The 23,011-nt window shown below is 39.0% G+C and overlaps 1 protein-coding gene and 1 long non-coding RNA gene across 3 annotated transcripts in view; both read left to right on the top strand.

The window, feature by feature from the left end:
• LOC123871357 overlaps nucleotides 1–23,011 on the top strand; it is a 177,837-nt gene that overhangs the window by 113,108 nt on the left and 41,718 nt on the right. The window lies entirely within an intron of this gene.
• Nucleotides 481–22,328, top strand: LOC123871358. Its single transcript, XR_006797256.1, has 3 exons — nucleotides 481–561; nucleotides 15,971–15,976; nucleotides 22,317–22,328. It is a non-coding gene; the product is annotated as an uncharacterized LOC123871358 (long non-coding RNA).

Below are 23,011 nucleotides of genomic sequence, written 5' to 3'. Positions count from 1 at the left end.
TAAATGAGTTAATATTATATCTTGAACTACTGTAGCTATGAGTTCGCAAGTGAAATAAACGAGTAGCTGCCCTGCCGAGTAGAATTTCTAAAATTCCTTTCGTTTTAGGAGTATGCATAAAAATCCAACATTCTCCAGGCGGTTTAAGCTGCACGATGATATGAGTATGTCAGTTAGTCAGTCAGTTGATTCTTTTATATAAGGTCTTGGTCGTCAACCGCGGGACGTAGATCTTTTGTAGGGATTTCCACACGCTATGGTCTTGAGCCGTACGATATGTATGATAAAGTAAGTAATGTCTTTATGCTTCTATGGATAGCAAGGGTAAAGGATATTATTATTATTATTATTGTTAGCCCGAACTGTCCCAATGTTGGGCAAAGGCCTCCCCTTCTTCCTTCCACCTGTCTCTGTCTATAGAAGTTTGAGGCCAGGCCGACATGTAGGCATCGAGTTCGTCTCGCCAGCGACGCGTCGGCCTGCCTCGACGTCTTTTAAAATTTTGTGGCATCCACTGTGTTGTGGTCTTTGCCCACAGTTCATCGGACATGCGCATAACATGTTCTAGGACAAGGGTAAAGGATAGCTGCAAAGATATTATTTTGACTTTATATTAACTTTATAATCTCTAGAAATTAAATTTGTTGGTAGTCAAAGTGGTGCTATTTTCTAGACCTTCAAAAAGAGTACTAACAAGTGTAAATTAAAAATTTTCAACACCCCCGACAAATTATTTTCAAATAAATAATTATGTATATCTAGGCAACGTCCATCTTGACAGTTGACACTTGAATATTATGAACCTAAGGGTTATTTAACCTTCTTTTCTACAAGAAAACTAGAAAATAGCTGATAACTTTTAAACGGCTGAACCAATTTTTTTGGATTATAGCTAAGAACACTCTCGATCAAGCCACCTTTCAAACAAAAAAAACTAAATTAAAATCGGTTCTTTCGTTTAGGCGCTACGATGCCACAGACAGATACACAGATACACAGATACACAGATACACATATACACAGATACACAGACACACAGATACACAGATACACACGTCAAACTTATAACACCCCTCTTTTTGGGTCGGGGGTTAAAAAGATTCTTAGTAAGAATTTGTAGAAACCTTTGGCATTAGTAATCTAGAGCTGCTATAAACCGTCGAACACACGCTATCAGCGTCTCCGCCAGTCCCAGGTGTGTTTGTTAGTGCGGTCACCAACCGGCTGGACTTCCGTGGACATGTCCTGATTGACAGAGCATACTAAAGTTTGTAGGAGATCCAGACATTATGCATAACTCCAGTTCAGTATTTCAACAAACGTTTTCTACTTTTAAAAGTATTTAGTCGTTAAAAGTATTAAACGTTTTCACCTTTAAAAGTATTTGTCTAGCGTTTAAGTCTAAGAACAAATAAAACTGAACAACGCGTGTGGAATTTCGTATCCTACATAGCGACATATTTATTAATGGGGAATTTTGCCACTTCTTAATGAACTTTGCAAAAACGAAGCGAAAGTTCCGCTCAGATTTGCCGGTAATCCGGGTTTCTAATAATTCAACCATCAGGTAATAGCGCCAGTGTATTTGGGCATAATGCCCATTAATGACCATTTGGACGGTATGTATAAAAATTTATATTTACCAAAAGGTAAATATAAATTTTTAGTGAAAAGTTTTAACGTAAATATATATAATATTTTTGTTCTTTACAAGAGGAAATTATCTTATATTATGTGATGAAATGTTAAAAAAATTTGTGAAGTTATGTTAGAAATAAATAGAGTAACCATCGGGTAGCAAAATAACGCGCGATGTATTCCGCATGCCAAAAAAATGATTAATCTGAATCATCTGTGTCAGCTATAGTTTAATTTTATAATCAAAGAGCTGATCTAAGACATAATTTTATAATCTAAGAATGTGTGTGTTAGTGAGAGTAGATAAATTACCAGGTCCTGGCTAAATAACGGGAATGTGCTGTCTCGAACAAAGAGATGGCAACCCTACTGATATGTCAACATATAACCTGGTGTTTATTACCCAGGTTCTAGCAAAACTGGGCACACCGCCAACTAAGATCTGACCCAATTGGTGGCAAAGTTAACATTTTTATGGTAAAATAAGTCGAGGCACACTTTTGGTGCAACCTGCGAAAATTTTACGAACCACGAGGATTTTCAGACCAAATTTTTTTTGATACCATAACCTACATGCAGCACCTAACAGTCGAAATCTCATTCTCTCAATCGAGTTTAACGCGGAAGGGTTTGGGAACTGCATTATTATCCCAAGAAAATTTCTACCATTACGTGATTAATGAAAAGGGGTCACTTAATGAAAAGGGGTCATGACCCTTAGAAATGAAGAATACGACGCAAAGAGTGAATTTGTTCAGAATCTCCCAACGAGCTTTGGAGTGAGCTATGCTTGGAGTAACGTACGTGATTTTTAGAAGTGACGAGATCCGTAGGAGAACCATAGTAACCGACATAGCTCAAATAATTGCTGAAGTGGCATTTAATAAAGGACATAGTCCGAAGAACCGATAGACGTTGAGGTCTCAAGATTCGCACCAAAAGTGCACCGTCATGGGACCTATTGGTACCTAGGTGGACGGGCAATCTTAAAGTAGCAGCTTGTAAGTGAGGTAACAGTGTTCAAACTTCTGTCACACGATTGGTCATGTGGTACCATGAAGATTCTTTCACGACATACATAGGTATAGTGCATGTTAAGTTAGCACATAGGAAAATTAAAGAGTTCCTACGGAATTTCGAAAAACCTAAATCAACGCGGATGAAGCTGCGGGCGTCAGCTAGTCTGATAATATATTAACCTGCAAGTGGGCCCGGCTTGCCGCACACTGCGAGCCGCCTCTGTGTTCGCACTGATGCCGGTCGACGGGTCATTGCAAACTTATCGCGCTCCACGCGCGAGCGGCTCGAAGCAGGCTCGCGCCTACGTACTAACTTGACACAGTATCAGATACGTTACATGCTACACGGCTATAGATCCTTTCAACGTATAGTTCCTATGGTTGTTATGTTGGCTCCCCTGTCTGTCCAAGTCATTGGCACCATATTTGCATAAGAAGACGCAGATTTTGTTTTATTTCATTTGATTTTCATGAATGAATGAAATGAAAATAAACAAAATCTGTGTTTTCTCATGCCAATATGGTGCCAATGACCACCCAATGACTTAGACAGACAGGGGAGCCAACATAACGCCATAGGAGCTATTCGTTGAAACGATCTATTGGTGAATACCCAGCTATACACGTTGCAGTATACAGATTTATTTTAGCGAATCACAGCAAAGTAAGCTTGCTGTTCCGTGTGATCTAACTTTATGTAGCTTTAAAGAAACAAATTTTGTCAAAGGATTCAGCCATACAAAATAACGCGACTTTTATACGAAATCCTAGAACCAGCCACCGTGCTCCAGTCGTAAAGCCATTCCGACGTCCTCATATACCTCGTAAACCTCCTCAGGCTTTTATATGGAGTCGTAAACTGAGCGGAGACGGGCGTCGAGCTAGTGCAATAAATCGTATAGAAAATATATTTCAACATGTACAGTTTCGCTGGCCATTTTAAAAATAAACTTTGGACGTAAACACGCTTTTAATTTGCTTTAATTACCTACTTCTTGTGGTTGGCAGATGGCTGGTAAAATTTATTGGTTTATTCTACGACTTCGGTCTCTTCATCGTGACTTATTCTCGGAATTTGTTCGACGGGGGTCTCATCGTCATCCATGGTCAACCCATCGGCTCTCAGAATGATAAGGGTTTAGGCCATAGTCATCATAGCCACGCTGGCAAAGTGTGGATTGGCAGACTTCACACACCTTTGAGAACATGGAGAACTCTCAGGCACACAGGTTTCCTCACGATGTTTTCCTTCACTGTTAAAGATGAGCGCGATCCTGAATCGCGATAGTAACGATACAGAATCGTTGGCAAAAGCACACGGGCCAGCGACGCATCGCTATTGCAAAATAGCTGTATCAATCATAGCTGCAACCTCAATTGTTGTGATTGGCTGAATTTATGGGATTCTTTCTGCAACAATGCATTTCAGCCAATAGCGAGAGAGTGTCAGCCAATCTGAAGTGATTGCGAATATTGATATGTAAAGATAGTAAATTTTGCACGCCATGTCATGGCAGATTGTGATACGTACCTACTTAAAATTTATGTAACATCTTTTATACTTACAATCTTGCAATAAATGAAATAAATAAATTACTTTTCCCAGTTGGTATCTATGTTTAACTTGCTGACATGAGAAATCCTCGTTAGGAAACCTGCATATTCTTGCTCTTGCAAAAAATTCAGAGAATATGCGAATAAAAAACGTCTAGAAGGGTCAAAATGCATTCGCATATGTGGACCCCACCGATTAATGATGATCCATAGATATCCCCTAAGAAAGTATTCTTACATCCATTCGATAGAAACCTATCAATTATTAACAAGGTCGTAAAATTTTCCTTCGATGACATCACATTATGAACGGGGAAGGGCTATCGGTCCCCTAACGGCAGTAAACTCATGTGCACACGCCCTTACTGCGATAACACACGAATAGTGTACACCTAATACACGTAATATTGATACATTTTTTAACCCCCGACCCAAAAAGAGGGGTGTTATAAGTTTGACGTGTGTATCTGTGTATCGGTCTGTGGCATCGTAGCTCCTAAACTAATGAACCGATTTTAATTTAGTTTTTTTTGTTTGAAAGGTGGCTTGATCGAGAGTGTTCTTAGCTATATTCCAAGAAAATCGGTTCAGCCGCTTGAAAGTTATCAGCTCTTTTCTAGTTACTGTAACCTTCACTTGTCGGGGGTGTTATAAGTTTTTAATTTACACTTGTTTTAATCTGATATTTTTAGGAGACTTTATAGGTGACCTATAATAATTAATATATGCCAGCCCCAATATTGATACATTGAGAGGAATTAAATATCTCAATGGTATAAGGGAGCAATTAAATAATATGAACGACTACATAATGACCGCGACTTCGTTCGCGTGGATTTAGGTTTATTAAGAATCCCGTCGGAACTCTTTGATTTTCTGGGATGAAAAGTTGCCTATGTCAATAATTCCCGGGATGCAAGCTTTTCATAAAAATCGGTTAAACGGATGGGCTTTTAGGAATCCCGTGGGAATTCTTTGATTTTCCGGGATAAACGTAACCCCAGGATGAAAGCTAACTCTGTACCTAATTTCATCAAAATCGGTTAAACTGTTGGACCGTGAAAAGTTAGCAGACATACAGACAGACACACTTTCGCAGTCTCAACAGTTAATACAACATTCCTTTTTTTTTAATTTACCTACAGACTTAGCTGCAATCAGACCTGCTAGCAAGTGATGATGCAGCCTAAGATGGAGCACGCTTGTCTAGTAGTTGCCTATTCACTCTTAACTTGAAAATACCCATATTAAAAGTGTAAGGCAAAACTGATGCTGGAAGGGCTTTCCATATCCTAGCGGTTCGAATTAGAAACGATTACTGCGTAGTCTGCACGATTGATCCAGACTGTGTAAATGATACACAGGGTGCGCCGTTCCCTGGCCACCAGTGACCTTTGCAGTGTGTACCCGTCTTAATGATATCGGACCGAATTCAAACATTGTAGGCCGTAACGACCTGTAGGTTGTAGGGCGTGTTTGCTTTGGTTTGACGTCTTTACGTTCCAAGGTTCAAACACGGAGAAAAGAAAAAAATCTTAGTGAATAAAATTGTTAGGCTATAAAATGCAAACCGCAAAAATCGCCAGAGAATTGCCAGAGGCGAAAAAGGGGTCAATTTTCGGTCCTAAGCAAAGCGTTGCAGATGCTTTTTGTGGTTTTAACCGCTCTTATGCCTGCTATCGTCTTGCAGTCGTGTGTGATCCTTCAAGCTGAATTTCTACATGACCCTCGAGAAATCGATGGCTGTTGGAGCAGACGTGTGGAAACCGCGTGCTGGCAAGCACAGCGTGGACCAACCTTTAGCTCGCATCATAGATGATCTTAAGATAAGAAGGTGGCTGGAAATGGCTGGATGAGAAAGGCGGGAGACTATGTGGAGTGGCACGCCTTCGGAAAGGCTATGCCCAGCTGTGAATCCTTTTGGGGGTATGACTGCTCTTACGCCTCCTTATCGTCTTGCAGTCGATAGTGATGCTTCAAACTGAATTTCTAGCTGACCGTCGAGAAATCGATGGCTGTTGCGGCAGACGTGTGGAACCGCATCCAGCTGTGGACACAAAATGCCGAGGCTAAGTATACTCCACAATGTAAGCGCAGTGCGAAACCAATCTATGAAATTCGTGTACCGTGAAGGGTTGTTATAGATATTATGTAAGGACGATGTTAAATAACCCTAAAACTGGAATCGTATTATGCCCGATTGTCGGACCCTCTAGGCCTTTAATTTAAATTATTTCCTTCGACCTTTCGCGTCATCGGCGATTACCAAAACTATGGACTGTTCACATATTCTTGTTCTCAATTTTAAATGGAAGGTTGCTGAAAAAAAAGTTGTAAGTACATACAGATGATTCCATAGTTTCCATAACTACACCTAATTTAAATTAAGTATTAATGCCAGGGCAATTTTTTTTTTGATGTTTGTATTGTCTGAATATGTTTTAGAGATAGATTTTAGACTTTCAGAGGAAAACCCTTCTAATTTTATCTTGCCAGATATGTGTGGTCGAGAGACGGCCGACACCACACATATCGTGACTAGCTGATGCCCACAATTTCGTCCACGTGGATTTAATTTATTAAAAATCTCGTGGGAACTCTGTGATTTCTGGGATAAAAAGTAGTCTGTGTTACTCTCTTTAAGTCTGTGTCACTGTCTTTAACTATACCCATGCAAAAAATCACGACAATCCGTTGCTCCGTTGCGACGTCAGAACCCAACAAACAAACACACTTTCGCATTGAGGAGTTGATTTTGATTGTCCGTTTCACTGTTTGTCATTTGGGCTCCCATTCAAAACGTCTGTAAATTAGCTTCACTTGGAAGATTATGAAAGTTACAGTCAAGTTCAAACTCAGCCCAGTCGCAGCACCCTTTATCACCTGACGCGGGTATCGGAATGTCGGGATTTGGCAATTAATCACGCGTGTGTGACGACACAAGCGAACTATTGAGAAACTTTGCTGAAAGGGCGTTGTGAAACTGGACGGCTTGTATTAAAACTCACTTTTGTGCTTTTATATCTGGGACAGACGAAAATAAACAAAGGCTGAGGTTGGGTCAGTGGTGCACATGAAATTCAGCGCACCAATTTCGATGACCTTCAAGCCATCCATAGATTGTTCTTTCTACTGTTTGTTATTTAGGCTTCCATTCCAAACCCATAAAAACTCCATAAACAATTCAAATTTTATAATTATAATAACTATCTAGTCAGATTTGACTCAGAAGAGTGGTAAAATAAATTTAGAACTCAATTTAGTAGATATTATGGAAGAGCTATTTCAAAATTCAAACAAAAATGGTGTTCCATTAGGAAACTGTAAAGATTTGTATGAGTTAATTAATACTAGTAGTTGTAAGCAAAAACAAGTTGCAGCTCGTAAAAAAAATTGTTTGGAATGAATCTTCCTGTATTCATGTAGTAAACGGTGGTTGAAGTGAGCTTTTTTAAAAAAATATCAAAATGTACTATACAACATCAATATCAACAATATTACAAACTAGGTAATGACGTCACAATGACAAGACGCGCCGATATTAACAAGATCACTATCATAAAGACAAGTACCGGTTGGCCACATACGCACCACTAACTGGGCCCAAAGGACAATGGCCATACGCGCTGAGTGCGTTTAATTAGACTTTGCACTGCTGGCCAAATAAAGGGGAGCACAGTTTGTTTTAACTGAAGTAAAAGAAAATTAAATCTGTTTTTGAGCCTTTTCTAGGTCGCCACTTCAACAAGTCTCCAATAAGACTTCCTATTGACTATCGAGACTAATAAGGTACGTTCGGGAGAGCCTTCTTCAACACACGAAAACGTTCTCTAAAGTAATTGCAAGGGCAATACGGAAGAAGAAATGCCAGGTTTTTGAAAAATTCCATGGGAACTTTGATTTTCTGAAATAAAAAGTAGCCTATGTCCGTCAATCGGTTAAGCATATATTATGGGTAGTGATTCCAAAATCTAATATTATATTGACATAAAACTCAGCAGAATTTTCGCATTTTAAGCGCAGCGTAAGCAAAATATGTATTTACATGTATGTACACTTTTCCTGTCCGGCGGTGTATCTGCGACGAACATTAAGTACACACAACCTTTAGCAGATATTGTCGTTTGCCTGAGTTTTACTCTTGGATGAAAAGGTTTTACTACGTTCACGCTCTGCATTTGAATACCTACCTATATACTATGTTTCAATCAAAGGCCTACTCAATGTTGGTGGTCATCTGAATTCGTATATAAGAAACAAGAGTACAACCTAGGTACATCTAGCTAAATGATATTTTTTTTCAGGCTCGTTTGCCTGAACGTTAATTCTGAACCGCCCGTAGAGATTTGACATGTCGCACTAATATTACAAAGGCGAAAATTTGTTTGTGTGTGTGTGTGTGTGTATGTTTGTTTGTTACTCTTCGACGCAAAAACTACTGGACGGATTTGGCTGCAATTTGGACTGGTGATAGCTTAAGTATATCCTGACTTAACACAGGCTACTTTTTATCCCGAAAAATCAAACAGTTCTTGCGGGATTAAAAACATATCCTTGCGGACGAACTCACGGGTATCATCTTGTTATTAAATTAATATTATTGTACTAAGTGTCTGCTTATGTAGTAGAATATGAAGGTCGCTTATACTTAGTTATAATATTATTTTGAACATCTCAACTTATATTCAGCAAGTAAATATATTTCATTCATTCATTCATAAAATAGAGTAGCAAAAAATCTATGTACGATAGAAAAACACAATATTTACCATTTGACCATGTCGGTGAAGTCAACCAAGTTAGTCTGTATCAACTAATATTATGATTTCGCTTTGAAACAGGAATATACACTCAAAATTCAACTGGTATGCTTTCAGGCATACATTATTTACAGGTCCCCGGGCTAAACCCTGCGTCTGTAATCTGTATATGGACGAAAATCCTAGATTATCTAGATACAGTTGGATTGAAATAGTTTTAATTAATTTTCTATTTATTTTAATAGAGAGAGACGAGATTTTGAAATTGAATTTGTTTTGTCTGTTGCATATATTATCTCTGTTTCTAATTTACAATCAGCTTTCGTCCGCAAATGTCTGTGTGCTATAGATTTTTTGAGTTCCGTACCTCAAAGTTGGTACTATCCAACCTCCTTCCTAGAACTTCTCCTTTCAGCAAAGGTTGCCTGGTAGAGATTGCTCCAAGCAATAAGGCCGCCTTTGCACACAATTGTTTTTTTTTTCTGTTTTCTTCTTACTGTGTTGTTATCCTTATATGTGTTTTTGTGTGCAATAAAGAGTTTCTATCTATCTATCTATCTCAAAGGGAAAAACGGAACCTTATAGGATCACTTCGTTGTCTGTCTGTCTGTCTGTCCGTCTGTCATGTCTGTCAAGAAAACTTATAGGGTACTTCCCGTTGACTTAAAGTCATGAAATTTAGCAGATAGGTAGATTTTAGAGCACAAATAAAGGAAAAAATCCGAAAACCGTGAATTTGTGGTTACATAACAAAAAACAATTAAGACACGATAGGCGGACAGACAGACAACGAAGTGATCCTATAAGGGTTCCTTTTTTTCTTTTGAGGTACGGTACCCTAAAACAATAATTGTAAAACGTGTAGAATACACGATCAAAGTTCAGTGTGAACACAGTGTTAGAAGAGCGATTACTCGTGGAAGACAGATAGGTTTCAGTAGTCGTAACTTGAAGATTAGTTAAAGCTATTGTATTCTAATTTCTTGTCTAAGCTATCTTAAGTCTAGTAATAGTAAAGCGTTTATCCCCATCTGCAGCGTCTCTTTGTGTAAGTCTGTCTACTTGACAGGCTCTTCTCACTTAACAGGGCTCTCTCCGTCACTCGTGTCATACAATCATTTCAAAAATTTCATTTGAATATTAAGCAACCAAAGTCCATGAAATTTTGCAGACATATTCTAGAAACTAATGTGTGTCTGTGGTGTTTTAGATTTTTCTAAAAATGTGTAGTTTTAAAATTACAGGGGCTCAAAGATTTGTATGTAAATTTTTAAGACCGCGTAACTTTGAAACCGAATATTTTAACAGAAATCTGGAAAACCACAGACATAGATATTAGTTTCTAGAATATGTCTGCAAAATTTCATGGACTTTGGATGCTTAATATTCAAATGAAATTGGAACTACGATTGTATGAAACGAGCGGAAACGAGTGACGGAGAGAGCCCTCTTAAAGCTTGCGCTTCGTGGTTAAAGGTTGCCGACCTCGCTGATAACTAGATAGGTACTTACTATCTGAGTTTTTAACCCTCGACCTAAAAAGAGGGGTGTTATAAGTTTGACGTATGTATCTGTGTATCTGTCTGTGGCATCGTAGCTCCTAAACTAATGAACCGATCGTGGCTTGATCGAGAGTGCTCTTAGAAAAGAATAATAATCTCTATAATCCTAGAAAATCGGTTCAGCCGTTTGAAAGTTATCAGCTCTTTACTGTAACCTTCACTTGTCGGGGGTGGTATAAATTTTTGATTTATACTTGTTCTTTAATATATCTATGGAAGATGAATAATGGCAATCTCTAGTATGTACTGACATACGGCATAGTTAATACGGCACGGTCCCGCAGACTAATTCGATTTAACGTGAACTGTATTCGAAGACGTCTCGGGTGTCCGCGCCCCGGCCCCGGCGGCCGCGGACAACTTCCCGGGATACAATTACGACTCTCTTACAGTTGAGACCGTCTGCTCGAATCGAAACTTACGAACACGTAACACTTTTAAAGTATTTTACTCTTATTAATAAACTAGCTGACATATTGGTGGTCTTAGATCATCATCGTCTCAGCCCGAGTTTTTTATTTCATTAAAAGTTACTACTTGACTGCGATTTCACTTGGTGGTAAGTAATAATGCAGTCTAAGATGGAAGCGGGCTAACTTGGAAGGGGTACGGCAGTTTAATCAAACCCATTCCGTTATCGGTTTCAACTTTCAACACGGCATCGTACCGCAACACTAAATCGCTTGGCGGCGCGGTTTTGACGGTAGTGTGGTAACTAGCTGCGGCCGAAACCTCCCACCAGATCAGAGACTATTTAGAAATTATAAATTTCCAAATCGAATCCGAGACCTTCCACTTATAAGAGTACTGCGCCAGGGAGGTCAGGTTAATGTTGTTCCTTTTTTAGGGTTCTGTGCCGAAGGGTGCCAACCCCAACGGGAACCTATTGCTATGCCTCCGCAATCGGTGCATCTGTCCGTCTGTCTGTCAGCAGGCTGTATCTCGTGAATAGATAAAATTTGAAATTTTCTCAGAATGTGTAGTTCTATTGCCGCTTCAACAAAAATAATAAAAACTATAATGGCCGCTATGAAAATTAAAAAAAATACAGGGGTTATTTTTTGTACGATGGTACAGCTTACGGAACCCTTTGTGTGCGAGTCTGACTCGCACTTGTCCGGGTTTTTAGTATAACGTATTTGATAAAAGTTAAATCATAGTCGCCCTATCGAATACCCTTTCAGTAGTCAAGTCAAGGTGCGGTGTAGCGACTGACTGGGGCTTTCAGCGAGTGAAACATACGTTTCTAAAGGGACGGTGTAATGCGGTTTATTTTGTACCGAGATAAAGGAAGCTCTTGGTTATTTTACACGCTTTATTGAATTTGTTCTCCACTCACGTTACTGGTGAAGTCAGAGTGGCTAGTGAGGGGACACGCACGGAGCTAGGAATCAGCTTAGCTTATTACTAAGGGGAAACGGAAACGGACCAAGGCAATGCTTGATTTATATTATAATGACATAGAACTTCAATTAACTACGTGAGAGAGTTAAAAAGATCGGATACCATAAAACCGGCATAGTGGGCGAGGAATTGTAGGAAAGCACACTCCACTTATGTGGTTCACCGCTAAGTTGAAGAAGAACTTGGCTGTCCTGCCAAAAACGAACTAAAAATTTAAATCTCATTTGAAAATGGCGCCATACAACCACATACTAAGCGCAGGTCTTCTCTCATAACTCAAAATTTTAAAAACCCCCGACACAAAAACCTCTATAAGAAAACAAGAAAAGAGATGATAACTTTCAATCAGCTGAACCGATTTTCTTCGATCTAACACTAAGAACACTCTCGATCAAGCCACCTTTCAAGCAAAACAAACTAAATTAAAATCGGTTCATTCGTTTAGGAGCTACGATGCCACAGACAGATACACAGACACACAGATACACACGTCAAACTTATAACACCTCTCTTTTTGGGTCGGGGGTTAAAAATGAGGGCTTAGTACACTTATAACATCTACAAAACTAAATAAGATCTAAACTGTTGAAAAAATGTAACCCTTAAAACATCTGTAATAAAGAAAGTACAACAGAGAAATTAATTTTAATAACAAAAGGAATTCTTCCCACGAGGTAAAACTCCTTCACTAGCGAACCGCATCTGTTGTCTTTTAATATGTTTTAATAAAAGAAAAGAGGGACTTGTAATTTTACTAAGAACTAGATTTTAATAAGAAATGTTTATTAAAGGTTCACATCTCTGACGTGGCCACTGAGTTTTTTAAAACTTGAATAAGTTTTTTTAGGTAAAAGTACATTAAGTTTTAAAATGACACTGTTATAACTTAGATACTATCTAGATCACGAACGGAATAAAATTCAAAATATAGAAGTGTATGAATGAACAGCGAAGGCTTAGTAATTGGATGCAAGTGGCACCCTTTGGATAAATAACTCTAAAAACAACATTAAAAAATGAAATAAAATTTCCTATGTAGACATCTTTGAGCATTAGACAAAAAAGTTAAAAAAAGTTAGCCTGGTGCTATGTATACTGTCTAACTTTAAACGCACTTATGTAACTGTAACTTCGATGCTTGTGACTGGAATAGCAATGGGTGTACTCTAATATGTTTAGACTGGGCTATGGTGCAAGCTATAAGCGGTTAGAGATTTGTCTTTATCCCAAGGAACAAAAGCTGTATGGTGCAACGTGCATTGCACTAAGCCGATGCAAATGCCCGCGTTCTCCTACACACAACACCACACAAATCCTGTAAGACACACACTTTGCACACTATTTCGAAGCCCGTAACCAGAGCATCTTTGGGAGATGTTGACTTTACATGGCAAAATTGTAAAACAAGTATGTTTTTTTCTCGTGTATCATCATGTAAAATCACTTCTTGGACGACACTCTCTCTTTTGGCTAAAAATTCAGCCAATTACAATAATTACGATCGTTGCAATGTAATAGTCACAAGTTTCGTGACTTCGGCTTTTAAGATAAAAGCACTGCCAATGCCATTCATAGTTTCAGATTCAGCTAACGCTATCTTTCTCTAAAGACTCATGAAGAGCGATGCACATTGAGTTGTTTCTATACTTAGCCAGTTACTCGATAATAACGACGTTAAGAAGGTTTGCTGCGCGCTGAGATTGTAAAATATCATGTAAAAAGTGGAACAAATGAGTTAAGTTTCGGAAAAACTTACGAACCCGCTACTGATTGTAACTTGCATGGTCACCAAAGTAAGTTTGTTAATACTGAAAAGAGGAATGCTCCCCGTCTCCAAATTCTAAAAGACAGTACCTTTCGTTTTCACGCTTTCATCCCTATTTTGTTAGCCAACTACTCAAAAGAGAGGTTTTTATTAACTTCAATTTCGAACTTCCGAACTTTAAACTGCGCACACCTGTAGAGTGGACTAGAGACAAGGTGCGGTGTTTTTTGATACTAAGCTTTATTTACTTTTTCATAAAAGCTTACTCTACAGTAAGTATGTCTCATTAAAATGGCGTGTCTTACCTCTTGCTGTATAGGTTTGCGTCGAACCTAGAAATTATATGATTTTGAATGACTGATAATGACGATTTTGATATATTTTTGACCAATCACTAAGAAAAATGAGTAAATTACCATTCCGTATTCCCAATGTCCTATTCTCGGCATACACGCGAATAGAACATAAAAAGAATTGCAATAAATATTTCAAGTTTCGCTATTTCACAGAGCATTGTAAACAAACACTTAGCAAACTTAAAGTTGGAGAGAAGTTTTAAATCCCAACTGTCCGTCGAGAATTAAACTCAAGTATTGAAATAAAATATCAACTTAACAATAACTTATGAAGTCTTAGTGCCACCTCTGGTGCTACCATGAATCCATGGATTAAGTCCAGGACACCAATATTGTATTTGAATTTTTAACACGTTTTTGTTAACTCGTTTTTTAGGGTTCCGTACCCGAAAGTTACCAACGGGCCAACTATCCGTCCGTTTGTTCGTTCGTACGTCTGTTAGCGGGCCGTATCTCATGAGCCGTAATAGGTAGACTGTAGAGTTGAAATTCTCATAGTGTATTTCTAAAAATCAAAATGACGAACCACTGAATTTCAAAATGGCTGTCATGCAAATAAAAAAAAGTAAAAAAATAGTTATCTTTTACGATGGTGCAGAACCCATCGCGTGCGAGTCGGACTCGCACTTAACCGTTTTTATTTTCATTTACTTCGGTTCAGTGTTAAAAAGTTGTGAAAAGGTAGCAGACAGACAGAAACATATTTTATAATATTAGTATAGAATATTCATTAATGTATATTTAAATTAGTATGGAGTAGGGGTTGTTATAAATAGAGTACATCTACCCAATTGAAGCCCGTCAATCGATCGGGTCTATTTTGCCTTCAATACTAATAATTTATGCATTAGCAGCTGTTTAGTTTAGGTACATTAAAAATACATTGTAATGCCTCCGATATATGTATAATTTATTAATTCAGAATGTAGCATCCAGAAAAAGTTATAATGGTAATAGGTTTCCATTTATAAATTTCAACTTTAAATAGGTATATACTTTATGCTTTTTGCATGTGACACATTGATTATATGGACGAAAATAATATAAGAGTTTCTATTTTTACCGCGGGACCCTATAAGACAACTTGGTTTTGTAATAACAGATAGACAAACAGACACCGACAAAGCTGTGCCGTCTAGCGATTTAGCGTTTCAGTACGATGTCAGGTAAAAACCCATCAGGGGTATGGGGTTAATGAAACTGCCAAACCCCTTCCTAGTTAGCCCACTACCATTTTAAACTGCATCATCACTCACCATCTGGTGAGATCGCAGTCGAGGGCTAAATTTTATTAGAATTAAAAAAAAATGTTAGTGTGGGTTGTGCTTATGTTGCCTCTCTATTTGTTAGTATACTGTAGGTATCTTAAAACCCATAATACATATATCAAAAATGTTAAGATGTTAAATTATACATATACCATTAAAGTCCGACGGATCTCCGGCCGGCCGCCCACCGGTTACTCAGAGTAAACAGGTTCAATCCCCGGGGAGCACATTTCATGCCCATCTAAATGGAATGCCCATGTACTAACCCTCTCGAGAGGCGAGAGGAAAAATGTTCCTCCATTCTACAGAGGATTACGTTGCTACGTATCTGTGGAATTATGAAAATGTATTAGTTTTTATCGCGGTTTTGCTTGAGGTTTGGAAAGATCCAAATATCGGAAAACTTAGGTATCCATTATTGCTGTCAGTTGCCAGTTATTGCTGTGACTGACGGATAACATTTTTTTTTTTTTTTTATTCACTATAGGCAAGCGCTTGACCACAATCACACCTGATGGAAAGTGATGATGTGGTCTAAGATGGGACGCGTTTACCTAGAAGGTGCCTATTCACTCTTGTTTTAAAGATACCCGGATTGTAATTGGTAGGAAACACAGATCGCGGGAGAGTATTCCAAACCTTAGCCATGCGTATGAGGAATGAAGACGCAAAACGTTTCGTGCGTGTAGATGGAATGTCGACGACATAAGGATGGAAACTCGCCCGACGTCTTGCGGTTCGGTAGTAAAATGGTGAAGGGGGGACAAGATCGAAAAGTTCCTGTGCACACTCTCCGAAATATATCCTATAAAACACCGACAAGCCGGCGACCTTACGGCGGTGATCGAGACTTTGAAGTTTCGCCATCAAAGGAGAGTCTTCGCCTATAAGTCTCCTAGCTCGACGGTCAACGGCATCCAGAGCTGCTAGTTGGTACTTAGCAGAGCCATCATAGAGGTGAATGCAGTACTCCATGCACGACCTGACTTGTGCTTGATACAAAGTAGTCAGTTGGCGCGGCGTGAAGTACTGCTTGACCTTGTTAAGAATGCCTAGTTTTTTTGCGGCAGTCTTGGCTTTGGCTTCTATGGATCTTCCGAAGTTAATGTTAGCCGAGACGTCGAGACCTAGGAGATCTATGTGATCAGTGATATTAATAGATATATTCCGGAAAGTGGGAGTCAAGGTAAAAGGACTCCGTTTTGCTGTGAGTAGACACGCCTGCGTTTTAGTAGCGTTAAACTCTACCAAATTGGCATCTCCCCAATCTGAAACGTATTTCAGGGTAGAGTTTAACCGCAGTACCATTGCCTCCCTGAGTTCATTGATCTCCGAACTACTAGCGCGTGGGCTGGATATGTATCTCTCCATTACTGTGCTGTCGTCTGCGTACCCAACGATTCCGGGTCGTAGCAGATCGTTTATATGCAGCAGAAAGAGAGTAGCGGAGAGAACAGACCCCTGAGGAACACCGGCATTAGTTAGAATATTAGGCAGTCATCTTATTGGACATACCGTCCAATAAGATGACTGCCTAATATTTGTATGTTTCTCTGCCCGATCAGTTGATTAACGGAATTGCCTGATGCAGTAGTACCTAACCTTTATTCTTTTGACTAATAAATGCCTTAGAATAACCTGGCCGGTCTTACTAATACGTGGCCCTGCTCCCGTCATCGTCGTCAACCCATCGCCGACTCACTACTGAACACGGATCTCCTCTCAGAATGTCTAAGCCCTAAGGGCTTAGTCAAGTCTAGCACGCTGGCCAAGTGTGAATTGGCAGACTTTATACACTTTTGAGAACATTGGCAGAACTTTCAGCCATACAGGTTTCCTCACGATGCTTTCCCACAATGTTAAAGCAAGTGATATTCAATTGCTTAAAACGCACATACTCGTAACTCCGAAAAGTTACAGGTGAAATACCCGGGCACCAGTGGCGTGCACAGATTCTAAGCCAGGGTAATCATTATTTAGTTATGTTACACCTTTTTATTGACTGTCATGATGAAAAATGAGCATGAAGCTATCTCAATTTGGGTAAGCAGTGCTTTTATGCATCTATGAACTGCACGCCCCTGTCGGGAACGTACCTTTGACGCCCCGCATAAGTGACCACTAGAAAGGCTCCTAATAGGGGGTAATAAAACCTAGATGAATTTAAAAGAAGAGGAAAACCTTGTTTATTGTTCAGAAGCTACGATCCTTATTTATTTACAAAGTAATATCTCAAAATAAATGAACACTACATTTTTCTAGGCGCAAGTAGAAATAGGTATCGTAAATAGGTATTGGCTGCACACAGGAAGCGGAAGTGTCCGAAATCGCGCGAACGGACGCTCGGGCTCTCCAGCAAACCATTTGTCAATAGTCGACCACTGCGACTTACACGGTTTGATACTTGGAAATATTGGAACTCTTCTCAAGGTCGTTCAAATTAAATTGAAAATATTCGGTGTCTTAACAAAGCGGGACAGTTGATACGAGCGATGGACAATCCCATCACAATCTTTTCTTTTCTTTGAGTTTTCTGTATGTATCTGATCTCTTCGATCTAAAAGAGGACACTGATCAACTGGCATTTTAACGTACAGCTCAAACCGCTATGGAGGTTTTCTTTAAAACCTTTATTTTAACTCCACTAAGAATTATTCTAAGAAATTCCAGCCGAGCGAATCCGGAGCAGTTCAGCTATTTGCACAATAACTTCAAACTACAAAGCAAAGCAAAAAGTATGCAAGTTTTTATTAGTGACTACGCCATAGGATTGCATGCATTACAATATACAGATATTTGCACAATATCAATTTTTTTTAATTTTCTTGACAAAATCTACTTTTCGAACCTGTAGTAAGTAAGCCTTGACTTATCATAAGAGCCTTTAAAGAAAGACCTTTGCGTTAAAAAATTGTCTATTGTCAATTAATATTGCTAGGTATGGCCAAGTATCAAATAGCGTTGTTAGCACTGTAAAGCGTCGACAAGTTTTGATCGTCACTACGCATCGTTAAGTGATTGGCTCTTAGCCGGACGGTCGGCTGAGCCGATTTCAGGCGATTTTAGATTAGACCTTTAGGTATTTTGTTGTTTTTGTGTTGGAAATGCCAATAGACCAACGTCTCATCATGACCCATCGCCGGCTCACTACAGAGCACGGGTCTCCTCTCAGGATTGAGAAAGTTGAGGTTTAAGCTTAATTAATTTATCATCATTGCATTAAATTATATTTATCTTTGAAATTCAACAATTCGCAATCAAAGAGTTGTACAATGCTATAATGCCAGTATATGGTATAAAGGACTCGCCATAGTTACTCTATGCGGTGAATTTGCTCTATATCACAAGTGTAAAATTTATAACACCCCCGACAAGTGAAGGTTACAGTAACTAGAAAAAAGCTGAAAACTTTCAAACGGCTGAACCGATTTTCTTGGATTATAGCTAAGAACACTCTCGATCAAGCCACCTTTTTAACAAAAAAACTAAATTAAAATCGGTTCATTAGTTTAGGAGCTACGATGCCACAGACAGATACACAGATACACACGTCAAACTTATAACACCCCTCTTTTTGGGTCGGGGGTTAAAGTTAAAGAGTAGGTACGGTTTACCCTTACAATGCCGTCTCAGTCAAGAATTACACCTACCAGTTGGCTGTCTTGGCTGGAATTCGTTCACGTGAAATAACTGTCAAGTCTCAAAACTCGGCGCATGAAGTTCCACACGACATCTATTGGTAGGCCGTGCTCAATATGTATTTCGTAATGCGACAACCACGATATGGATCGACTTATCAGCATAATTTATGACTGACATAGCCATGCAAGCGACTCTCTACTGAATTATGTAAATCCAGTTCCTTTTACAATAAATAGGCACGTGTCTGCCTTACTCAGCGTAGTCGTACACTTACTTACCCATACTTCATATTCCATACAGGGCTAGCAAAAGTTGACCCACTGACTATGACGGTACTAGGGTAGTAGGGTAGGGGTAGGGTAGTAGGGTAATAGGGTCGGGCATATCAGTACCTATATTATTAATGCGAAAATGTCTGTGTTTCTTGATTTGTTCTTCGTGAACGACGTGATTTTTTGCATGGCTATACGAAAGCAGTAATCCTTGTTAATTAATAGACAATGGCGATGAAATATAATGTATCACAAAAAATTACCATCATTTAAACATAAGTAAGACTATAACAGTCTAATTTCACCCCACTCTATTTCATAATTTACTATATAGAATTTATGAAGACTTATCGAATGAGGGTATTAAGAAGAGATGTATTAATATTTTACCTCGTTAATAAGACGGTGATTTTTCAGCATTTGTTATGTAAATACCAGTGAAAAAATAACATCCTTTATCAAACTTTTGACTCTTTGTGTCTAACATTGTCTGTTTTGGCGTGTTTAATACCCTCATTGTCTTCCACGCAGACAGGTTAAGTCCTTTATAAAAAGTTTTTTAGCAGCTTTTTGTTTCGTTCGGAATAAAAAAAAATCCTTGAATTTATTTATTGACTGTGCGCGGCTCCCAAATATGATGTAGACTGGGACTTGGAAGAGAAGATAGAAGAAGAGAGAAAAGATGCCCCGATCAAGAATCGAATCTTGTACCTCCTAAAGGTGCCCACGTACTTGAACAGAACTGCAACTGAACTGCGCGTCGCGGCAGCGCCCCGCACGATATCCAGCCGCGACGCGCGTACGTCACTGCCGTTCAGCTGCAGTTCAGTTCGAGTGCGTGGGCACCTTTACTCCTCAGCGGACATGATACACCGCTGCTTTAGGCAGTGATAAAAGGAGAAGATGGCCATTCACTCTTGTTTTAAAGATATCTGGAGTTATAATGTTTAAACTATCGTGAGTGATTCCATTTTTAACCCCCGACCCAAAAAGAGGGGTGTTATAAGTTTGACGTGTGTATCTGTGTATCTGTCTGTGGCATCGTAGCTCCTAAACTAATGAACTGATTTTAATTTTGTTTTTTTTGTTTGAAAGGTGGCTTGGAAACAAAAAAAAAAAACAAAATTAAAATCAGGTGGTGGGTTACATCGAACCCATCCGGGGTTCTTTATCCCCCCCAGATGGGTTCAAAACTAGTCGGGCTTACATCCACTAAAACGTTAAGTATATTAAAATAGATAATCTTTTCTAGTGATAGCAACCAAACTCGTTTCGAACAAGTGGAAATTAAAAATTAATAACACCGCCGACAATTGAAGGTTACAGTAACTAGAAAAGAGCTGACAACTTTCAAACGGATGAACCGATTTTCTTGGATTATAGCTAAGAACACTCTCGATCAAGCCAACTTTCAAACAAAAACAACTGAATTAAAATCGGTTCATTAGTTTAGGAGCTAAGATACCACAGACAGATACACACGTCAAACACCTCTCTTTTTGGGTTAAAAAGCTACATGATGATGATGCGTGAAGCTGGAGCAAGTTAGCTAGTTAAATTATATGTACATTTGTAATGGAAGTAATCTGCAAGTAATTGCTTACTCGACATATAATTTAGTAGTCGGGTGCATGCCACCTCGGCTATAAATAATGCCGCAAGAGATTGCTAATTCCAATAAATCGAACTAGTCATTGCTTAGATTGCAATTCGATAGTCATGCAAGTTACCCTGCCGTCTTAACTTGTATGCTAAGCTAATATAAAGCTATACTTGGAGTAAAAAAATTATCGAAGGAGAGCTACAAGAAAAAACTCTTAAAGTACCTACCAGTAGATAAGTAATTTGCTAGCTTTTGCCCTCGCGAATCGAGTAACTATATCAATGAAAGTATTTTTACAATCAGATCATTAGTTCTGAAGTTTACCCCCTGCATACAAACTACTTAGGTAATGTTGTATAGATAATAAACCTTAAACTTCATTCCTGTATATCTTTCTCTTGCTTTCACCTTTCACCGCCTGTGATATGAATCAACTATTAGATTTATCCAACTATAGTGTCTATAACTGTGCGTCCACACACTGCTCTACTCGCGCAATTAATCGCGACGCGCCGCACCTCGCTTGCCTTTGCAACGCGAAGGACGTCGAAACTGTGGCAGCGTGCGCGCTGTTGCATACTTACCGACAAAATAGGGAGCGATGGGCGTGAACGAGGAACACGCGAGTAACGCGGCCACACTACGTCTCTGCCTCCGTTCCTCGCTCCCTCCCATGCCACACGGGCAGTGTGTGGACGGGAGGTAATATTTGCAACTGTCGTTTTCGAGTAACCCGTAATCCTGTTTTACATTATATCTAGATTCTAGTAGCACTACGTAGCTACGTATGAGTCGAGATCGTCAAATCTATAACACACTTAAGTATTATGAAGTACACGTTAGGACATCGACCTAATGTTTGGTTATGCAACGAATTCAGCGGTACCACTACAGGCATGAAGCATCCGCGTCACGCGAGGATATCCGCAATATATCGGGAGCAAAGACGTTTATAACTTGTGTAATGGCAATACACTTGTAGTACGCGTCAGGTTGAGATGGCAATCGGGGTATGAGGCGGGGGGACGCCCCGCACACCCGCACGTCACTAATCTATGATGTCGTCAAATATCCCTATGATCACGCTACATACAAAAATGTCAACTGTCCATATCAACTGTCAACTCGATGTCGCGAAGGTACGAGTACATATTTAAAATCGATACTAATTTGCCTGCATTTTGCCTGTCATTCATTCGATTATCCAATAGTTTGGTAGCTTTCATGTATACGACAGTTAAAAACAAATTGACTGAAACTTACGGTAAATGCGTTTGAATTATTTATTTGCTAGGTCGAAGGTATTATACCTTCGACTTCGTCCGTGTGGTTTTAGGTTTTTAAAAATCCCGTGGGTTACTTTGATTTTCCGGTATAAAAAGGAGTCTATGTATGTACATAATATCTGGGATGCATGCCATCTCTATGCAAAAATTCGTCATTTCATTTGAATGGACTGCATATAACTGATAGGCACACTATTACATTTATAATATGGACCATTAGAAGTTAGTACATAATAGTTATTGCCTTTGATACCGTGAATATAGGTTTTTAAAATAAAGAAAAAAAACCTCGGTTATGACACTTGAAACTATGAAAAGACGTCGATTTTATATATTTTGGAAGACCCTCTGTTTAATAATTACTGAGAAATAATTTATTTTTGAGATAGGAAACATACCTAGTAATCACTTTTCTGTTTAAGAGAAAAACCGGCCAAGTGCAAGTCAAACTCGCGCACTGAGGGTTCCGTACTCGGGTGTTTTTCCCGACATTTTGCACAATAAATCAAGAACCATTAATTATGCATAAAATAAATAAAAATCTGTTTTAGAATGTACAAGTAAAGCCCTTTCATATATGATACCCCACTTGGTATAGTTATATAACTTAGAAAATTGAAAATACTAACTATTATTAGTTCACGAACACATTTTTTTTGTGATGTAACCACAAATTCAGTTTTCGGATTTTTCCCTGTACTTGTGCTATAAGTCCTTCCTACCCTAAAAACCCCTAAAAAACTGACATCCAATCGATGAGTATCATCTCGATGAAAATCGATTCGTTGCTTGTACCATCATCGACAACTGCCGATGTCAAAGTCAGCTGTCAACCGTCAATTCGGCGCCGATACTAATTTGCCTGTCACTCGATTATCCGGT

This window comes from Maniola jurtina, chromosome 13 (assembly GCF_905333055.1).
Source record: "Maniola jurtina chromosome 13, ilManJurt1.1, whole genome shotgun sequence".
Classification (NCBI taxonomy): Eukaryota; Metazoa; Arthropoda; class Insecta; order Lepidoptera; family Nymphalidae; genus Maniola; species Maniola jurtina.
Note: the sequence above shows the minus strand (reverse complement) of the source record. Positions and strands in the feature narration are given on the sequence as shown.